Genomic DNA, 17335 nt, shown 5'->3' on the forward strand with positions numbered 1-17335 from the left:
TGTGGAAACGAAAGACAGGGACGGACGTAAAGCAATCAGTACGAATAAGAAAGTATGCAGGGCCTCTGGTAGCTCAGTTGGTAGAGCGGTGGACTGTAGTGGAAGATTCACAGTTATCCATAGGTCGCTGGTTCAAATCCGGCCCAGAGGACTGTTTTTCTAATCTCAGGAGCAAAGAGGCTCCAGAGCATGCCCACTCGGTCAGAACCTCCCTATGTTTTAAACCTATTTTAAAGGAAATTCATTTGCTCAGCTTCTAGTAGCTAGTTGATAATCATGGGATTCTTAGCCTTCGTAGGATAATGATATTTCTTCGAATTATAGTAAAATTGCTTGCTCTTACAGGCATTACTCGTTTAATGTGCTATATAGGTCACATAGTCGCACCAATATTCAGCCGTTTCATAGACATCTCGTTTTTAATACAAACGTAGAAACTACACCCCTGAGCCTATCGCTGTTACTTCCTCGGCGAGAAACGCTTATTACAGAAAATTTAGACTAAACGAAGGTTCCACCGAGATTCGAACTCGGATCGCTGGATTCAGAGTCCAGAGTGCTAACCGTTACACCATGGAACCAGACAGGAGAATGGGACTCGTAAATACACTTAGCAGTGTTCTGACGTACTTCAGACACTTCCTACTTGCATTTTTTAACATAATTGACACGATCGAGCATTATAAAACTTAATCTGGGCAATGTTTGCACTTGCAGCCGATGACTGCATTTCCTGTGCGTCTATATGGCAGCGCTGAGTAGCAGTGTGTGGAAACGAAAGACAGGGACGGACGTAAAGCAATCAGTACGAATAAGAAAGTATGCAGGGCCTCTGGTAGCTCAGTTGGTAGAGCGGTGGACTGTAGTGGAAGATTCACAGTTATCCATAGGTCGCTGGTTCAAATCCGGCCCAGAGGACTGTTTTTCTAATCTCAGGAGCAAAGAGGCTCCAGAGCATGCCCACTCGGTCAGAACCTCCCTATGTTTTAAACCTATTTTAAAGGAAATTCATTTGCTCAGCTTCTAGTAGCTAGTTGATAATCATGGGATTCTTAGCCTTCGTAGGATAATGATATTTCTTCGAATTATAGTAAAATTGCTTGCTCTTACAGGCATTACTCGTTTAATGTGCTATATAGGTCACATAGTCGCACCAATATTCAGCCGTTTCATAGACATCTCGTTTTTAATACAAACGTAGAAACTACACCCCTGAGCCTATCGCTGTTACTTCCTCGGCGAGAAACGCTTATTACAGAAAATTTAGACTAAACGAAGGTTCCACCGAGATTCGAACTCGGATCGCTGGATTCAGAGTCCAGAGTGCTAACCGTTACACCATGGAACCAGACAGGAGAATGGGACTCGTAAATACACTTAGCAGTGTTCTGACGTACTTCAGACACTTCCTACTTGCATTTTTTAACATAATTGACACGATCGAGCATTATAAAACTTAATCTGGGCAATGTTTGCACTTGCAGCCGATGACTGCATTTCCTGTGCGTCTATATGGCAGCGCTGAGTAGCAGTGTGTGGAAACGAAAGACAGGGACGGACGTAAAGCAATCAGTACGAATAAGAAAGTATGCAGGGCCTCTGGTAGCTCAGTTGGTAGAGCGGTGGACTGTAGTGGAAGATTCACAGTTATCCATAGGTCGCTGGTTCAAATCCGGCCCAGAGGACTGTTTTTCTAATCTCAGGAGCAAAGAGGCTCCAGAGCATGCCCACTCGGTCAGAACCTCCCTATGTTTTAAACCTATTTTAAAGGAAATTCATTTGCTCAGCTTCTAGTAGGTAGTTGATAATCATGGGATTCTTAGCCTTCGTAGGATAATGATATTTCTTCGAATTATAGTAAAATTGCTTGCTCTTACAGGCATTACTCGTTTAATGTGCTATATATGTCACATAGTCGCACCAATATTCAGCCGTTTCATAGACATCTCGTTTTTAATACAAACGTAGAAACTACACCCCTGAGCCTATCGCTGTTACTTCCTCGGCGAGAAACGCTTATTACAGAAAATTTAGACTAAACGAAGGTTCCACCGAGATTCGAACTCGGATCGCTGGATTCAGAGTCCAGAGTGCTAACCGTTACACCATGGAACCAGACAGGAGAATGGGACTCGTAAATACACTTAGCAGTGTTCTGACGTACTTCAGACACTTCCTACTTGCATTTTTTAACATAATTGACACGATCGAGCATTATAAAACTTAATCTGGGCAATGTTTGCACTTGCAGCCGATGACTGCATTTCCTGTGCGTCTATATGGCAGCGCTGAGTAGCAGTGTGTGGAAACGAAAGACAGGGACGGACGTAAAGCAATCAGTACGAATAAGAAAGTATGCAGGGCCTCTGGTAGCTCAGTTGGTAGAGCGGTGGACTGTAGTGGAAGATTCACAGTTATCCATAGGTCGCTGGTTCAAATCCGGCCCAGAGGACTGTTTTTCTAATCTCAGGAGCAAAGAGGCTCCAGAGCATGCCCACTCGGTCAGAACCTCCCTATGTTTTAAACCTATTTTAAAGGAAATTCATTTGCTCAGCTTCTAGTAGCTAGTTGATAATCATGGGATTCTTAGCCTTCGTAGGATAATGATATTTCTTCGAATTATAGTAAAATTGCTTGCTCTTACAGGCATTACTCGTTTAATGTGCTATATAGGTCACATAGTCGCACCAATATTCAGCCGTTTCATAGACATCTCGTTTTTAATACAAACGTAGAAACTACACCCCTGAGCCTATCGCTGTTACTTCCTCGGCGAGAAACGCTTATTACAGAAAATTTAGACTAAACGAAGGTTCCACCGAGATTCGAACTCGGATCGCTGGATTCAGAGTCCAGAGTGCTAACCGTTACACCATGGAACCAGACAGGAGAATGGGACTCGTAAATACACTTAGCAGTGTTCTGACGTACTTCAGACACTTCCTACTTGCATTTTTTAACATAATTGACACGATCGAGCATTATAAAACTTAATCTGGGCAATGTTTGCACTTGCAGCCGATGACTGCATTTCCTGTGCGTCTATATGGCAGCGCTGAGTAGCAGTGTGTGGAAACGAAAGACAGGGACGGACGTAAAGCAATCAGTACGAATAAGAAAGTATGCAGGGCCTCTGGTAGCTCAGTTGGTAGAGCGGTGGACTGTAGTGGAAGATTCACAGTTATCCATAGGTCGCTGGTTCAAATCCGGCCCAGAGGACTGTTTTTCTAATCTCAGGAGCAAAGAGGCTCCAGAGCATGCCCACTCGGTCAGAACCTCCCTATGTTTTAAACCTATTTTAAAGGAAATTCATTTGCTCAGCTTCTAGTAGGTAGTTGATAATCATGGGATTCTTAGCCTTCGTAGGATAATGATATTTCTTCGAATTATAGTAAAATTGCTTGCTCTTACAGGCATTACTCGTTTAATGTGCTATATATGTCACATAGTCGCACCAATATTCAGCCGTTTCATAGACATCTCGTTTTTAATACAAACGTAGAAACTACACCCCTGAGCCTATCGCTGTTACTTCCTCGGCGAGAAACGCTTATTACAGAAAATTTAGACTAAACGAAGGTTCCACCGAGATTCGAACTCGGATCGCTGGATTCAGAGTCCAGAGTGCTAACCGTTACACCATGGAACCAGACAGGAGAATGGGACTCGTAAATACACTTAGCAGTGTTCTGACGTACTTCAGACACTTCCTACTTGCATTTTTTAACATAATTGACACGATCGAGCATTATAAAACTTAATCTGGGCAATGTTTGCACTTGCAGCCGATGACTGCATTTCCTGTGCGTCTATATGGCAGCGCTGAGTAGCAGTGTGTGGAAACGAAAGACAGGGACGGACGTAAAGCAATCAGTACGAATAAGAAAGTATGCAGGGCCTCTGGTAGCTCAGTTGGTAGAGCGGTGGACTGTAGTGGAAGATTCACAGTTATCCATAGGTCGCTGGTTCAAATCCGGCCCAGAGGACTGTTTTTCTAATCTCAGGAGCAAAGAGGCTCCAGAGCATGCCCACTCGGTCAGAACCTCCCTATGTTTTAAACCTATTTTAAAGGAAATTCATTTGCTCAGCTTCTAGTAGCTAGTTGATAATCATGGGATTCTTAGCCTTCGTAGGATAATGATATTTCTTCGAATTATAGTAAAATTGCTTGCTCTTACAGGCATTACTCGTTTAATGTGCTATATAGGTCACATAGTCGCACCAATATTCAGCCGTTTCATAGACATCTCGTTTTTAATACAAACGTAGAAACTACACCCCTGAGCCTATCGCTGTTACTTCCTCGGCGAGAAACGCTTATTACAGAAAATTTAGACTAAACGAAGGTTCCACCGAGATTCGAACTCGGATCGCTGGATTCAGAGTCCAGAGTGCTAACCGTTACACCATGGAACCAGACAGGAGAATGGGACTCGTAAATACACTTAGCAGTGTTCTGACGTACTTCAGACACTTCCTACTTGCATTTTTTAACATAATTGACACGATCGAGCATTATAAAACTTAATCTGGGCAATGTTTGCACTTGCAGCCGATGACTGCATTTCCTGTGCGTCTATATGGCAGCGCTGAGTAGCAGTGTGTGGAAACGAAAGACAGGGACGGACGTAAAGCAATCAGTACGAATAAGAAAGTATGCAGGGCCTCTGGTAGCTCAGTTGGTAGAGCGGTGGACTGTAGTGGAAGATTCACAGTTATCCATAGGTCGCTGGTTCAAATCCGGCCCAGAGGACTGTTTTTCTAATCTCAGGAGCAAAGAGGCTCCAGAGCATGCCCACTCGGTCAGAACCTCCCTATGTTTTAAACCTATTTTAAAGGAAATTCATTTGCTCAGCTTCTAGTAGCTAGTTGATAATCATGGGATTCTTAGCCTTCGTAGGATAATGATATTTCTTCGAATTATAGTAAAATTGCTTGCTCTTACAGGCATTACTCGTTTAATGTGCTATATAGGTCACATAGTCGCACCAATATTCAGCCGTTTCATAGACATCTCGTTTTTAATACAAACGTAGAAACTACACCCCTGAGCCTATCGCTGTTACTTCCTCGGCGAGAAACGCTTATTACAGAAAATTTAGACTAAACGAAGGTTCCACCGAGATTCGAACTCGGATCGCTGGATTCAGAGTCCAGAGTGCTAACCGTTACACCATGGAACCAGACAGGAGAATGGGACTCGTAAATACACTTAGCAGTGTTCTGACGTACTTCAGACACTTCCTACTTGCATTTTTTAACATAATTGACACGATCGAGCATTATAAAACTTAATCTGGGCAATGTTTGCACTTGCAGCCGATGACTGCATTTCCTGTGCGTCTATATGGCAGCGCTGAGTAGCAGTGTGTGGAAACGAAAGACAGGGACGGACGTAAAGCAATCAGTACGAATAAGAAAGTATGCAGGGCCTCTGGTAGCTCAGTTGGTAGAGCGGTGGACTGTAGTGGAAGATTCACAGTTATCCATAGGTCGCTGGTTCAAATCCGGCCCAGAGGACTGTTTTTCTAATCTCAGGAGCAAAGAGGCTCCAGAGCATGCCCACTCGGTCAGAACCTCCCTATGTTTTAAACCTATTTTAAAGGAAATTCATTTGCTCAGCTTCTAGTAGGTAGTTGATAATCATGGGATTCTTAGCCTTCGTAGGATAATGATATTTCTTCGAATTATAGTAAAATTGCTTGCTCTTACAGGCATTACTCGTTTAATGTGCTATATATGTCACATAGTCGCACCAATATTCAGCCGTTTCATAGACATCTCGTTTTTAATACAAACGTAGAAACTACACCCCTGAGCCTATCGCTGTTACTTCCTCGGCGAGAAACGCTTATTACAGAAAATTTAGACTAAACGAAGGTTCCACCGAGATTCGAACTCGGATCGCTGGATTCAGAGTCCAGAGTGCTAACCGTTACACCATGGAACCAGACAGGAGAATGGGACTCGTAAATACACTTAGCAGTGTTCTGACGTACTTCAGACACTTCCTACTTGCATTTTTTAACATAATTGACACGATCGAGCATTATAAAACTTAATCTGGGCAATGTTTGCACTTGCAGCCGATGACTGCATTTCCTGTGCGTCTATATGGCAGCGCTGAGTAGCAGTGTGTGGAAACGAAAGACAGGGACGGACGTAAAGCAATCAGTACGAATAAGAAAGTATGCAGGGCCTCTGGTAGCTCAGTTGGTAGAGCGGTGGACTGTAGTGGAAGATTCACAGTTATCCATAGGTCGCTGGTTCAAATCCGGCCCAGAGGACTGTTTTTCTAATCTCAGGAGCAAAGAGGCTCCAGAGCATGCCCACTCGGTCAGAACCTCCCTATGTTTTAAACCTATTTTAAAGGAAATTCATTTGCTCAGCTTCTAGTAGCTAGTTGATAATCATGGGATTCTTAGCCTTCGTAGGATAATGATATTTCTTCGAATTATAGTAAAATTGCTTGCTCTTACAGGCATTACTCGTTTAATGTGCTATATAGGTCACATAGTCGCACCAATATTCAGCCGTTTCATAGACATCTCGTTTTTAATACAAACGTAGAAACTACACCCCTGAGCCTATCGCTGTTACTTCCTCGGCGAGAAACGCTTATTACAGAAAATTTAGACTAAACGAAGGTTCCACCGAGATTCGAACTCGGATCGCTGGATTCAGAGTCCAGAGTGCTAACCGTTACACCATGGAACCAGACAGGAGAATGGGACTCGTAAATACACTTAGCAGTGTTCTGACGTACTTCAGACACTTCCTACTTGCATTTTTTAACATAATTGACACGATCGAGCATTATAAAACTTAATCTGGGCAATGTTTGCACTTGCAGCCGATGACTGCATTTCCTGTGCGTCTATATGGCAGCGCTGAGTAGCAGTGTGTGGAAACGAAAGACAGGGACGGACGTAAAGCAATCAGTACGAATAAGAAAGTATGCAGGGCCTCTGGTAGCTCAGTTGGTAGAGCGGTGGACTGTAGTGGAAGATTCACAGTTATCCATAGGTCGCTGGTTCAAATCCGGCCCAGAGGACTGTTTTTCTAATCTCAGGAGCAAAGAGGCTCCAGAGCATGCCCACTCGGTCAGAACCTCCCTATGTTTTAAACCTATTTTAAAGGAAATTCATTTGCTCAGCTTCTAGTAGGTAGTTGATAATCATGGGATTCTTAGCCTTCGTAGGATAATGATATTTCTTCGAATTATAGTAAAATTGCTTGCTCTTACAGGCATTACTCGTTTAATGTGCTATATATGTCACATAGTCGCACCAATATTCAGCCGTTTCATAGACATCTCGTTTTTAATACAAACGTAGAAACTACACCCCTGAGCCTATCGCTGTTACTTCCTCGGCGAGAAACGCTTATTACAGAAAATTTAGACTAAACGAAGGTTCCACCGAGATTCGAACTCGGATCGCTGGATTCAGAGTCCAGAGTGCTAACCGTTACACCATGGAACCAGACAGGAGAATGGGACTCGTAAATACACTTAGCAGTGTTCTGACGTACTTCAGACACTTCCTACTTGCATTTTTTAACATAATTGACACGATCGAGCATTATAAAACTTAATCTGGGCAATGTTTGCACTTGCAGCCGATGACTGCATTTCCTGTGCGTCTATATGGCAGCGCTGAGTAGCAGTGTGTGGAAACGAAAGACAGGGACGGACGTAAAGCAATCAGTACGAATAAGAAAGTATGCAGGGCCTCTGGTAGCTCAGTTGGTAGAGCGGTGGACTGTAGTGGAAGATTCACAGTTATCCATAGGTCGCTGGTTCAAATCCGGCCCAGAGGACTGTTTTTCTAATCTCAGGAGCAAAGAGGCTCCAGAGCATGCCCACTCGGTCAGAACCTCCCTATGTTTTAAACCTATTTTAAAGGAAATTCATTTGCTCAGCTTCTAGTAGCTAGTTGATAATCATGGGATTCTTAGCCTTCGTAGGATAATGATATTTCTTCGAATTATAGTAAAATTGCTTGCTCTTACAGGCATTACTCGTTTAATGTGCTATATAGGTCACATAGTCGCACCAATATTCAGCCGTTTCATAGACATCTCGTTTTTAATACAAACGTAGAAACTACACCCCTGAGCCTATCGCTGTTACTTCCTCGGCGAGAAACGCTTATTACAGAAAATTTAGACTAAACGAAGGTTCCACCGAGATTCGAACTCGGATCGCTGGATTCAGAGTCCAGAGTGCTAACCGTTACACCATGGAACCAGACAGGAGAATGGGACTCGTAAATACACTTAGCAGTGTTCTGACGTACTTCAGACACTTCCTACTTGCATTTTTTAACATAATTGACACGATCGAGCATTATAAAACTTAATCTGGGCAATGTTTGCACTTGCAGCCGATGACTGCATTTCCTGTGCGTCTATATGGCAGCGCTGAGTAGCAGTGTGTGGAAACGAAAGACAGGGACGGACGTAAAGCAATCAGTACGAATAAGAAAGTATGCAGGGCCTCTGGTAGCTCAGTTGGTAGAGCGGTGGACTGTAGTGGAAGATTCACAGTTATCCATAGGTCGCTGGTTCAAATCCGGCCCAGAGGACTGTTTTTCTAATCTCAGGAGCAAAGAGGCTCCAGAGCATGCCCACTCGGTCAGAACCTCCCTATGTTTTAAACCTATTTTAAAGGAAATTCATTTGCTCAGCTTCTAGTAGGTAGTTGATAATCATGGGATTCTTAGCCTTCGTAGGATAATGATATTTCTTCGAATTATAGTAAAATTGCTTGCTCTTACAGGCATTACTCGTTTAATGTGCTATATATGTCACATAGTCGCACCAATATTCAGCCGTTTCATAGACATCTCGTTTTTAATACAAACGTAGAAACTACACCCCTGAGCCTATCGCTGTTACTTCCTCGGCGAGAAACGCTTATTACAGAAAATTTAGACTAAACGAAGGTTCCACCGAGATTCGAACTCGGATCGCTGGATTCAGAGTCCAGAGTGCTAACCGTTACACCATGGAACCAGACAGGAGAATGGGACTCGTAAATACACTTAGCAGTGTTCTGACGTACTTCAGACACTTCCTACTTGCATTTTTTAACATAATTGACACGATCGAGCATTATAAAACTTAATCTGGGCAATGTTTGCACTTGCAGCCGATGACTGCATTTCCTGTGCGTCTATATGGCAGCGCTGAGTAGCAGTGTGTGGAAACGAAAGACAGGGACGGACGTAAAGCAATCAGTACGAATAAGAAAGTATGCAGGGCCTCTGGTAGCTCAGTTGGTAGAGCGGTGGACTGTAGTGGAAGATTCACAGTTATCCATAGGTCGCTGGTTCAAATCCGGCCCAGAGGACTGTTTTTCTAATCTCAGGAGCAAAGAGGCTCCAGAGCATGCCCACTCGGTCAGAACCTCCCTATGTTTTAAACCTATTTTAAAGGAAATTCATTTGCTCAGCTTCTAGTAGCTAGTTGATAATCATGGGATTCTTAGCCTTCGTAGGATAATGATATTTCTTCGAATTATAGTAAAATTGCTTGCTCTTACAGGCATTACTCGTTTAATGTGCTATATAGGTCACATAGTCGCACCAATATTCAGCCGTTTCATAGACATCTCGTTTTTAATACAAACGTAGAAACTACACCCCTGAGCCTATCGCTGTTACTTCCTCGGCGAGAAACGCTTATTACAGAAAATTTAGACTAAACGAAGGTTCCACCGAGATTCGAACTCGGATCGCTGGATTCAGAGTCCAGAGTGCTAACCGTTACACCATGGAACCAGACAGGAGAATGGGACTCGTAAATACACTTAGCAGTGTTCTGACGTACTTCAGACACTTCCTACTTGCATTTTTTAACATAATTGACACGATCGAGCATTATAAAACTTAATCTGGGCAATGTTTGCACTTGCAGCCGATGACTGCATTTCCTGTGCGTCTATATGGCAGCGCTGAGTAGCAGTGTGTGGAAACGAAAGACAGGGACGGACGTAAAGCAATCAGTACGAATAAGAAAGTATGCAGGGCCTCTGGTGGCTCAGTTGGTAGAGCGGTGGACTGTAGTGGAAGATTCACAGTTATCCATAGGTCGCTGGTTCAAATCCGGCCCAGAGGACTGTTTTTCTAATCTCAGGAGCAAAGAGGCTCCAGAGCATGCCCACTCGGTCAGAACCTCCCTATGTTTTAAACCTATTTTAAAGGAAATTCATTTGCTCAGCTTCTAGTAGGTAGTTGATAATCATGGGATTCTTAGCCTTCGCAGGATAATGATATTTCTTCGAATTATAGTAAAATTGCTTGCTCTTACAGGCATTACTCGTTTAATGTGCTATATATGTCACATAGTCGCACCAATATTCAGCCGTTTCATAGACATCTCGTTTTTAATACAAACGTAGAAACTACACCCCTGAGCCTATCGCTGTTACTTCCTCGGCGAGAAACGCTTATTACAGAAAATTTAGACTAAACGAAGGTTCCACCGAGATTCGAACTCGGATCGCTGGATTCAGAGTCCAGAGTGCTAACCGTTACACCATGGAACCAGACAGGAGAATGGGACTCGTAAATACACTTAGCAGTGTTCTGACGTACTTCAGACACTTCCTACTTGCATTTTTTAACATAATTGACACGATCGAGCATTATAAAACTTAATCTGGGCAATGTTTGCACTTGCAGCCGATGACTGCATTTCCTGTGCGTCTATATGGCAGCGCTGAGTAGCAGTGTGTGGAAACGAAAGACAGGGACGGACGTAAAGCAATCAGTACGAATAAGAAAGTATGCAGGGCCTCTGGTAGCTCAGTTGGTAGAGCGGTGGACTGTAGTGGAAGATTCACAGTTATCCATAGGTCGCTGGTTCAAATCCGGCCCAGAGGACTGTTTTTCTAATCTCAGGAGCAAAGAGGCTCCAGAGCATGCCCACTCGGTCAGAACCTCCCTATGTTTTAAACCTATTTTAAAGGAAATTCATTTGCTCAGCTTCTAGTAGCTAGTTGATAATCATGGGATTCTTAGCCTTCGTAGGATAATGATATTTCTTCGAATTATAGTAAAATTGCTTGCTCTTACAGGCATTACTCGTTTAATGTGCTATATAGGTCACATAGTCGCACCAATATTCAGCCGTTTCATAGACATCTCGTTTTTAATACAAACGTAGAAACTACACCCCTGAGCCTATCGCTGTTACTTCCTCGGCGAGAAACGCTTATTACAGAAAATTTAGACTAAACGAAGGTTCCACCGAGATTCGAACTCGGATCGCTGGATTCAGAGTCCAGAGTGCTAACCGTTACACCATGGAACCAGACAGGAGAATGGGACTCGTAAATACACTTAGCAGTGTTCTGACGTACTTCAGACACTTCCTACTTGCATTTTTTAACATAATTGACACGATCGAGCATTATAAAACTTAATCTGGGCAATGTTTGCACTTGCAGCCGATGACTGCATTTCCTGTGCGTCTATATGGCAGCGCTGAGTAGCAGTGTGTGGAAACGAAAGACAGGGACGGACGTAAAGCAATCAGTACGAATAAGAAAGTATGCAGGGCCTCTGGTAGCTCAGTTGGTAGAGCGGTGGACTGTAGTGGAAGATTCACAGTTATCCATAGGTCGCTGGTTCAAATCCGGCCCAGAGGACTGTTTTTCTAATCTCAGGAGCAAAGAGGCTCCAGAGCATGCCCACTCGGTCAGAACCTCCCTATGTTTTAAACCTATTTTAAAGGAAATTCATTTGCTCAGCTTCTAGTAGCTAGTTGATAATCATGGGATTCTTAGCCTTCGTAGGATAATGATATTTCTTCGAATTATAGTAAAATTGCTTGCTCTTACAGGCATTACTCGTTTAATGTGCTATATAGGTCACATAGTCGCACCAATATTCAGCCGTTTCATAGACATCTCGTTTTTAATACAAACGTAGAAACTACACCCCTGAGCCTATCGCTGTTACTTCCTCGGCGAGAAACGCTTATTACAGAAAATTTAGACTAAACGAAGGTTCCACCGAGATTCGAACTCGGATCGCTGGATTCAGAGTCCAGAGTGCTAACCGTTACACCATGGAACCAGACAGGAGAATGGGACTCGTAAATACACTTAGCAGTGTTCTGACGTACTTCAGACACTTCCTACTTGCATTTTTTAACATAATTGACACGATCGAGCATTATAAAACTTAATCTGGGCAATGTTTGCACTTGCAGCCGATGACTGCATTTCCTGTGCGTCTATATGGCAGCGCTGAGTAGCAGTGTGTGGAAACGAAAGACAGGGACGGACGTAAAGCAATCAGTACGAATAAGAAAGTATGCAGGGCCTCTGGTAGCTCAGTTGGTAGAGCGGTGGACTGTAGTGGAAGATTCACAGTTATCCATAGGTCGCTGGTTCAAATCCGGCCCAGAGGACTGTTTTTCTAATCTCAGGAGCAAAGAGGCTCCAGAGCATGCCCACTCGGTCAGAACCTCCCTATGTTTTAAACCTATTTTAAAGGAAATTCATTTGCTCAGCTTCTAGTAGGTAGTTGATAATCATGGGATTCTTAGCCTTCGTAGGATAATGATATTTCTTCGAATTATAGTAAAATTGCTTGCTCTTACAGGCATTACTCGTTTAATGTGCTATATATGTCACATAGTCGCACCAATATTCAGCCGTTTCATAGACATCTCGTTTTTAATACAAACGTAGAAACTACACCCCTGAGCCTATCGCTGTTACTTCCTCGGCGAGAAACGCTTATTACAGAAAATTTAGACTAAACGAAGGTTCCACCGAGATTCGAACTCGGATCGCTGGATTCAGAGTCCAGAGTGCTAACCGTTACACCATGGAACCAGACAGGAGAATGGGACTCGTAAATACACTTAGCAGTGTTCTGACGTACTTCAGACACTTCCTACTTGCATTTTTTAACATAATTGACACGATCGAGCATTATAAAACTTAATCTGGGCAATGTTTGCACTTGCAGCCGATGACTGCATTTCCTGTGCGTCTATATGGCAGCGCTGAGTAGCAGTGTGTGGAAACGAAAGACAGGGACGGACGTAAAGCAATCAGTACGAATAAGAAAGTATGCAGGGCCTCTGGTAGCTCAGTTGGTAGAGCGGTGGACTGTAGTGGAAGATTCACAGTTATCCATAGGTCGCTGGTTCAAATCCGGCCCAGAGGACTGTTTTTCTAATCTCAGGAGCAAAGAGGCTCCAGAGCATGCCCACTCGGTCAGAACCTCCCTATGTTTTAAACCTATTTTAAAGGAAATTCATTTGCTCAGCTTCTAGTAGCTAGTTGATAATCATGGGATTCTTAGCCTTCGTAGGATAATGATATTTCTTCGAATTATAGTAAAATTGCTTGCTCTTACAGGCATTACTCGTTTAATGTGCTATATAGGTCACATAGTCGCACCAATATTCAGCCGTTTCATAGACATCTCGTTTTTAATACAAACGTAGAAACTACACCCCTGAGCCTATCGCTGTTACTTCCTCGGCGAGAAACGCTTATTACAGAAAATTTAGACTAAACGAAGGTTCCACCGAGATTCGAACTCGGATCGCTGGATTCAGAGTCCAGAGTGCTAACCGTTACACCATGGAACCAGACAGGAGAATGGGACTCGTAAATACACTTAGCAGTGTTCTGACGTACTTCAGACACTTCCTACTTGCATTTTTTAACATAATTGACACGATCGAGCATTATAAAACTTAATCTGGGCAATGTTTGCACTTGCAGCCGATGACTGCATTTCCTGTGCGTCTATATGGCAGCGCTGAGTAGCAGTGTGTGGAAACGAAAGACAGGGACGGACGTAAAGCAATCAGTACGAATAAGAAAGTATGCAGGGCCTCTGGTAGCTCAGTTGGTAGAGCGGTGGACTGTAGTGGAAGATTCACAGTTATCCATAGGTCGCTGGTTCAAATCCGGCCCAGAGGACTGTTTTTCTAATCTCAGGAGCAAAGAGGCTCCAGAGCATGCCCACTCGGTCAGAACCTCCCTATGTTTTAAACCTATTTTAAAGGAAATTCATTTGCTCAGCTTCTAGTAGCTAGTTGATAATCATGGGATTCTTAGCCTTCGTAGGATAATGATATTTCTTCGAATTATAGTAAAATTGCTTGCTCTTACAGGCATTACTCGTTTAATGTGCTATATAGGTCACATAGTCGCACCAATATTCAGCCGTTTCATAGACATCTCGTTTTTAATACAAACGTAGAAACTACACCCCTGAGCCTATCGCTGTTACTTCCTCGGCGAGAAACGCTTATTACAGAAAATTTAGACTAAACGAAGGTTCCACCGAGATTCGAACTCGGATCGCTGGATTCAGAGTCCAGAGTGCTAACCGTTACACCATGGAACCAGACAGGAGAATGGGACTCGTAAATACACTTAGCAGTGTTCTGACGTACTTCAGACACTTCCTACTTGCATTTTTTAACATAATTGACACGATCGAGCATTATAAAACTTAATCTGGGCAATGTTTGCACTTGCAGCCGATGACTGCATTTCCTGTGCGTCTATATGGCAGCGCTGAGTAGCAGTGTGTGGAAACGAAAGACAGGGACGGACGTAAAGCAATCAGTACGAATAAGAAAGTATGCAGGGCCTCTGGTAGCTCAGTTGGTAGAGCGGTGGACTGTAGTGGAAGATTCACAGTTATCCATAGGTCGCTGGTTCAAATCCGGCCCAGAGGACTGTTTTTCTAATCTCAGGAGCAAAGAGGCTCCAGAGCATGCCCACTCGGTCAGAACCTCCCTATGTTTTAAACCTATTTTAAAGGAAATTCATTTGCTCAGCTTCTAGTAGGTAGTTGATAATCATGGGATTCTTAGCCTTCGTAGGATAATGATATTTCTTCGAATTATAGTAAAATTGCTTGCTCTTACAGGCATTACTCGTTTAATGTGCTATATATGTCACATAGTCGCACCAATATTCAGCCGTTTCATAGACATCTCGTTTTTAATACAAACGTAGAAACTACACCCCTGAGCCTATCGCTGTTACTTCCTCGGCGAGAAACGCTTATTACAGAAAATTTAGACTAAACGAAGGTTCCACCGAGATTCGAACTCGGATCGCTGGATTCAGAGTCCAGAGTGCTAACCGTTACACCATGGAACCAGACAGGAGAATGGGACTCGTAAATACACTTAGCAGTGTTCTGACGTACTTCAGACACTTCCTACTTGCATTTTTTAACATAATTGACACGATCGAGCATTATAAAACTTAATCTGGGCAATGTTTGCACTTGCAGCCGATGACTGCATTTCCTGTGCGTCTATATGGCAGCGCTGAGTAGCAGTGTGTGGAAACGAAAGACAGGGACGGACGTAAAGCAATCAGTACGAATAAGAAAGTATGCAGGGCCTCTGGTAGCTCAGTTGGTAGAGCGGTGGACTGTAGTGGAAGATTCACAGTTATCCATAGGTCGCTGGTTCAAATCCGGCCCAGAGGACTGTTTTTCTAATCTCAGGAGCAAAGAGGCTCCAGAGCATGCCCACTCGGTCAGAACCTCCCTATGTTTTAAACCTATTTTAAAGGAAATTCATTTGCTCAGCTTCTAGTAGCTAGTTGATAATCATGGGATTCTTAGCCTTCGTAGGATAATGATATTTCTTCGAATTATAGTAAAATTGCTTGCTCTTACAGGCATTACTCGTTTAATGTGCTATATAGGTCACATAGTCGCACCAATATTCAGCCGTTTCATAGACATCTCGTTTTTAATACAAACGTAGAAACTACACCCCTGAGCCTATCGCTGTTACTTCCTCGGCGAGAAACGCTTATTACAGAAAATTTAGACTAAACGAAGGTTCCACCGAGATTCGAACTCGGATCGCTGGATTCAGAGTCCAGAGTGCTAACCGTTACACCATGGAACCAGACAGGAGAATGGGACTCGTAAATACACTTAGCAGTGTTCTGACGTACTTCAGACACTTCCTACTTGCATTTTTTAACATAATTGACACGATCGAGCATTATAAAACTTAATCTGGGCAATGTTTGCACTTGCAGCCGATGACTGCATTTCCTGTGCGTCTATATGGCAGCGCTGAGTAGCAGTGTGTGGAAACGAAAGACAGGGACGGACGTAAAGCAATCAGTACGAATAAGAAAGTATGCAGGGCCTCTGGTAGCTCAGTTGGTAGAGCGGTGGACTGTAGTGGAAGATTCACAGTTATCCATAGGTCGCTGGTTCAAATCCGGCCCAGAGGGACTGTTTTTCTAATCTCAGGAGCAAAGAGGCTCCAGAGCATGCCCACTCGGTCAGAACCTCCCTATGTTTTAAACCTATTTTAAAGGAAATTCATTTGCTCAGCTTCTAGTAGCTAGTTGATAATCATGGGATTCTTAGCCTTCGTAGGATAATGATATTTCTTCGAATTATAGTAAAATTGCTTGCTCTTACAGGCATTACTCGTTTAATGTGCTATATATGTCACATAGTCGCACCAATATTCAGCCGTTTCATAGACATCTCGTTTTTAATACAAACGTAGAAACTACACCCCTGAGCCTATCGCTGTTACTTCCTCGGCGAGAAACGCTTATTACAGAAAATTTAGACTAAACGAAGGTTCCACCGAGATTCGAACTCGGATCGCTGGATTCAGAGTCCAGAGTGCTAACCGTTACACCATGGAACCAGACAGGAGAATGGGACTCGTAAATACACTTAGCCGTGTTCTGACGTACTTCAGACACTTCCTACTTGCATTTTTTAACATAATTGACACGATCGAGCATTATAAAACTTAATCTGGGCAATGTTTGCACTTGCAGCCGATGACTGCATTTCCTGTGCGTCTATATGGCAGCGCTGAGTAGCAGTGTGTGGAAACGAAAGACAGGGACGGACGTAAAGCAATCAGTACGAATAAGAAAGTATGCAGGGCCTCTGGTAGCTCAGTTGGTAGAGCGGTGGACTGTAGTGGAAGATTCACAGTTATCCATAGGTCGCTGGTTCAAATCCGGCCCAGAGGACTGTTTTTCTAATCTCAGGAGCAAAGAGGCTCCAGAGCATGCCCACTCGGTCAGAACCTCCCTATGTTTTAAACCTATTTTAAAGGAAATTCATTTGCTCAGCTTCTAGTAGCTAGTTGATAATCATGGGATTCTTAGCCTTCGTAGGATAATGATATTTCTTCGAATTATAGTAAAATTGCTTGCTCTTACAGGCATTACTCGTTTAATGTGCTATATAGGTCACATAGTCGCACCAATATTCAGCCGTTTCATAGACATCTCGTTTTTAATACAAACGTAGAAACTACACCCCTGAGCCTATCGCTG

General features: G+C 43.2%; 45 non-coding genes across 45 annotated transcripts; 23 read left to right on the plus strand and 22 right to left on the minus strand.

Annotated features, from left to right (window-relative positions):
* Positions 1 to 62: 62 nt before the first annotated feature.
* On the plus strand, positions 63 to 151 carry Trnay-gua. Its single transcript is given in 2 exon segments — positions 63 to 99; positions 116 to 151. It is a non-coding gene; the product is annotated as a tRNA-Tyr (tRNA).
* A 358-nt stretch (positions 152 to 509) lies between these two features.
* Positions 510 to 581, minus strand: Trnaq-cug. The gene has a single exon. It is a non-coding gene; the product is annotated as a tRNA-Gln (tRNA).
* Positions 582 to 829: 248 nt separating this feature from the next.
* Trnay-gua lies at positions 830 to 918 on the plus strand. The gene is given in 2 exon segments: positions 830 to 866; positions 883 to 918. It is a non-coding gene; the product is annotated as a tRNA-Tyr (tRNA).
* A 358-nt stretch (positions 919 to 1276) lies between these two features.
* Trnaq-cug lies at positions 1277 to 1348 on the minus strand. Its single transcript has one exon. It is a non-coding gene; the product is annotated as a tRNA-Gln (tRNA).
* Positions 1349 to 1596: 248 nt separating this feature from the next.
* Positions 1597 to 1685, plus strand: Trnay-gua. The gene is given in 2 exon segments: positions 1597 to 1633; positions 1650 to 1685. It is a non-coding gene; the product is annotated as a tRNA-Tyr (tRNA).
* A 358-nt stretch (positions 1686 to 2043) lies between these two features.
* On the minus strand, positions 2044 to 2115 carry Trnaq-cug. The gene has a single exon. It is a non-coding gene; the product is annotated as a tRNA-Gln (tRNA).
* Positions 2116 to 2363: 248 nt separating this feature from the next.
* Trnay-gua lies at positions 2364 to 2452 on the plus strand. The gene is given in 2 exon segments: positions 2364 to 2400; positions 2417 to 2452. It is a non-coding gene; the product is annotated as a tRNA-Tyr (tRNA).
* A 358-nt stretch (positions 2453 to 2810) lies between these two features.
* On the minus strand, positions 2811 to 2882 carry Trnaq-cug. Its single transcript has one exon. It is a non-coding gene; the product is annotated as a tRNA-Gln (tRNA).
* Positions 2883 to 3130: 248 nt separating this feature from the next.
* On the plus strand, positions 3131 to 3219 carry Trnay-gua. The gene is given in 2 exon segments: positions 3131 to 3167; positions 3184 to 3219. It is a non-coding gene; the product is annotated as a tRNA-Tyr (tRNA).
* Positions 3220 to 3577: 358 nt separating this feature from the next.
* Positions 3578 to 3649, minus strand: Trnaq-cug. The gene has a single exon. It is a non-coding gene; the product is annotated as a tRNA-Gln (tRNA).
* Positions 3650 to 3897: 248 nt separating this feature from the next.
* Positions 3898 to 3986, plus strand: Trnay-gua. The gene is given in 2 exon segments: positions 3898 to 3934; positions 3951 to 3986. It is a non-coding gene; the product is annotated as a tRNA-Tyr (tRNA).
* Positions 3987 to 4344: 358 nt separating this feature from the next.
* Positions 4345 to 4416, minus strand: Trnaq-cug. The gene has a single exon. It is a non-coding gene; the product is annotated as a tRNA-Gln (tRNA).
* Positions 4417 to 4664: 248 nt separating this feature from the next.
* Positions 4665 to 4753, plus strand: Trnay-gua. The gene is given in 2 exon segments: positions 4665 to 4701; positions 4718 to 4753. It is a non-coding gene; the product is annotated as a tRNA-Tyr (tRNA).
* Positions 4754 to 5111: 358 nt separating this feature from the next.
* On the minus strand, positions 5112 to 5183 carry Trnaq-cug. Its single transcript has one exon. It is a non-coding gene; the product is annotated as a tRNA-Gln (tRNA).
* Positions 5184 to 5431: 248 nt separating this feature from the next.
* Positions 5432 to 5520, plus strand: Trnay-gua. The gene is given in 2 exon segments: positions 5432 to 5468; positions 5485 to 5520. It is a non-coding gene; the product is annotated as a tRNA-Tyr (tRNA).
* Positions 5521 to 5878: 358 nt separating this feature from the next.
* On the minus strand, positions 5879 to 5950 carry Trnaq-cug. Its single transcript has one exon. It is a non-coding gene; the product is annotated as a tRNA-Gln (tRNA).
* A 248-nt stretch (positions 5951 to 6198) lies between these two features.
* Positions 6199 to 6287, plus strand: Trnay-gua. The gene is given in 2 exon segments: positions 6199 to 6235; positions 6252 to 6287. It is a non-coding gene; the product is annotated as a tRNA-Tyr (tRNA).
* Positions 6288 to 6645: 358 nt separating this feature from the next.
* Trnaq-cug lies at positions 6646 to 6717 on the minus strand. The gene has a single exon. It is a non-coding gene; the product is annotated as a tRNA-Gln (tRNA).
* A 248-nt stretch (positions 6718 to 6965) lies between these two features.
* Trnay-gua lies at positions 6966 to 7054 on the plus strand. The gene is given in 2 exon segments: positions 6966 to 7002; positions 7019 to 7054. It is a non-coding gene; the product is annotated as a tRNA-Tyr (tRNA).
* A 358-nt stretch (positions 7055 to 7412) lies between these two features.
* Positions 7413 to 7484, minus strand: Trnaq-cug. Its single transcript has one exon. It is a non-coding gene; the product is annotated as a tRNA-Gln (tRNA).
* A 248-nt stretch (positions 7485 to 7732) lies between these two features.
* Positions 7733 to 7821, plus strand: Trnay-gua. The gene is given in 2 exon segments: positions 7733 to 7769; positions 7786 to 7821. It is a non-coding gene; the product is annotated as a tRNA-Tyr (tRNA).
* Positions 7822 to 8179: 358 nt separating this feature from the next.
* Positions 8180 to 8251, minus strand: Trnaq-cug. Its single transcript has one exon. It is a non-coding gene; the product is annotated as a tRNA-Gln (tRNA).
* Positions 8252 to 8499: 248 nt separating this feature from the next.
* Positions 8500 to 8588, plus strand: Trnay-gua. The gene is given in 2 exon segments: positions 8500 to 8536; positions 8553 to 8588. It is a non-coding gene; the product is annotated as a tRNA-Tyr (tRNA).
* Positions 8589 to 8946: 358 nt separating this feature from the next.
* Trnaq-cug lies at positions 8947 to 9018 on the minus strand. The gene has a single exon. It is a non-coding gene; the product is annotated as a tRNA-Gln (tRNA).
* Positions 9019 to 9266: 248 nt separating this feature from the next.
* Trnay-gua lies at positions 9267 to 9355 on the plus strand. The gene is given in 2 exon segments: positions 9267 to 9303; positions 9320 to 9355. It is a non-coding gene; the product is annotated as a tRNA-Tyr (tRNA).
* A 358-nt stretch (positions 9356 to 9713) lies between these two features.
* Positions 9714 to 9785, minus strand: Trnaq-cug. The gene has a single exon. It is a non-coding gene; the product is annotated as a tRNA-Gln (tRNA).
* A 248-nt stretch (positions 9786 to 10033) lies between these two features.
* Positions 10034 to 10122, plus strand: Trnay-gua. The gene is given in 2 exon segments: positions 10034 to 10070; positions 10087 to 10122. It is a non-coding gene; the product is annotated as a tRNA-Tyr (tRNA).
* A 358-nt stretch (positions 10123 to 10480) lies between these two features.
* Positions 10481 to 10552, minus strand: Trnaq-cug. Its single transcript has one exon. It is a non-coding gene; the product is annotated as a tRNA-Gln (tRNA).
* Positions 10553 to 10800: 248 nt separating this feature from the next.
* Trnay-gua lies at positions 10801 to 10889 on the plus strand. Its single transcript is given in 2 exon segments — positions 10801 to 10837; positions 10854 to 10889. It is a non-coding gene; the product is annotated as a tRNA-Tyr (tRNA).
* Positions 10890 to 11247: 358 nt separating this feature from the next.
* On the minus strand, positions 11248 to 11319 carry Trnaq-cug. The gene has a single exon. It is a non-coding gene; the product is annotated as a tRNA-Gln (tRNA).
* Positions 11320 to 11567: 248 nt separating this feature from the next.
* Positions 11568 to 11656, plus strand: Trnay-gua. The gene is given in 2 exon segments: positions 11568 to 11604; positions 11621 to 11656. It is a non-coding gene; the product is annotated as a tRNA-Tyr (tRNA).
* Positions 11657 to 12014: 358 nt separating this feature from the next.
* On the minus strand, positions 12015 to 12086 carry Trnaq-cug. The gene has a single exon. It is a non-coding gene; the product is annotated as a tRNA-Gln (tRNA).
* Positions 12087 to 12334: 248 nt separating this feature from the next.
* On the plus strand, positions 12335 to 12423 carry Trnay-gua. The gene is given in 2 exon segments: positions 12335 to 12371; positions 12388 to 12423. It is a non-coding gene; the product is annotated as a tRNA-Tyr (tRNA).
* Positions 12424 to 12781: 358 nt separating this feature from the next.
* Positions 12782 to 12853, minus strand: Trnaq-cug. Its single transcript has one exon. It is a non-coding gene; the product is annotated as a tRNA-Gln (tRNA).
* A 248-nt stretch (positions 12854 to 13101) lies between these two features.
* On the plus strand, positions 13102 to 13190 carry Trnay-gua. The gene is given in 2 exon segments: positions 13102 to 13138; positions 13155 to 13190. It is a non-coding gene; the product is annotated as a tRNA-Tyr (tRNA).
* A 358-nt stretch (positions 13191 to 13548) lies between these two features.
* Positions 13549 to 13620, minus strand: Trnaq-cug. The gene has a single exon. It is a non-coding gene; the product is annotated as a tRNA-Gln (tRNA).
* A 248-nt stretch (positions 13621 to 13868) lies between these two features.
* Trnay-gua lies at positions 13869 to 13957 on the plus strand. The gene is given in 2 exon segments: positions 13869 to 13905; positions 13922 to 13957. It is a non-coding gene; the product is annotated as a tRNA-Tyr (tRNA).
* Positions 13958 to 14315: 358 nt separating this feature from the next.
* On the minus strand, positions 14316 to 14387 carry Trnaq-cug. The gene has a single exon. It is a non-coding gene; the product is annotated as a tRNA-Gln (tRNA).
* Positions 14388 to 14635: 248 nt separating this feature from the next.
* On the plus strand, positions 14636 to 14724 carry Trnay-gua. Its single transcript is given in 2 exon segments — positions 14636 to 14672; positions 14689 to 14724. It is a non-coding gene; the product is annotated as a tRNA-Tyr (tRNA).
* Positions 14725 to 15082: 358 nt separating this feature from the next.
* On the minus strand, positions 15083 to 15154 carry Trnaq-cug. Its single transcript has one exon. It is a non-coding gene; the product is annotated as a tRNA-Gln (tRNA).
* A 248-nt stretch (positions 15155 to 15402) lies between these two features.
* Positions 15403 to 15491, plus strand: Trnay-gua. Its single transcript is given in 2 exon segments — positions 15403 to 15439; positions 15456 to 15491. It is a non-coding gene; the product is annotated as a tRNA-Tyr (tRNA).
* Positions 15492 to 15849: 358 nt separating this feature from the next.
* Trnaq-cug lies at positions 15850 to 15921 on the minus strand. The gene has a single exon. It is a non-coding gene; the product is annotated as a tRNA-Gln (tRNA).
* Positions 15922 to 16169: 248 nt separating this feature from the next.
* Positions 16170 to 16258, plus strand: Trnay-gua. The gene is given in 2 exon segments: positions 16170 to 16206; positions 16223 to 16258. It is a non-coding gene; the product is annotated as a tRNA-Tyr (tRNA).
* Positions 16259 to 16617: 359 nt separating this feature from the next.
* Positions 16618 to 16689, minus strand: Trnaq-cug. The gene has a single exon. It is a non-coding gene; the product is annotated as a tRNA-Gln (tRNA).
* Positions 16690 to 16937: 248 nt separating this feature from the next.
* Trnay-gua lies at positions 16938 to 17026 on the plus strand. Its single transcript is given in 2 exon segments — positions 16938 to 16974; positions 16991 to 17026. It is a non-coding gene; the product is annotated as a tRNA-Tyr (tRNA).
* The last annotated feature ends 309 nt before the right edge of the window (positions 17027 to 17335 follow it).

This window comes from Schistocerca piceifrons, unplaced genomic scaffold (genome assembly GCF_021461385.2).
Source record: "Schistocerca piceifrons isolate TAMUIC-IGC-003096 unplaced genomic scaffold, iqSchPice1.1 HiC_scaffold_621, whole genome shotgun sequence".
NCBI classification, from domain to species: Eukaryota; Metazoa; Arthropoda; class Insecta; order Orthoptera; family Acrididae; genus Schistocerca; species Schistocerca piceifrons.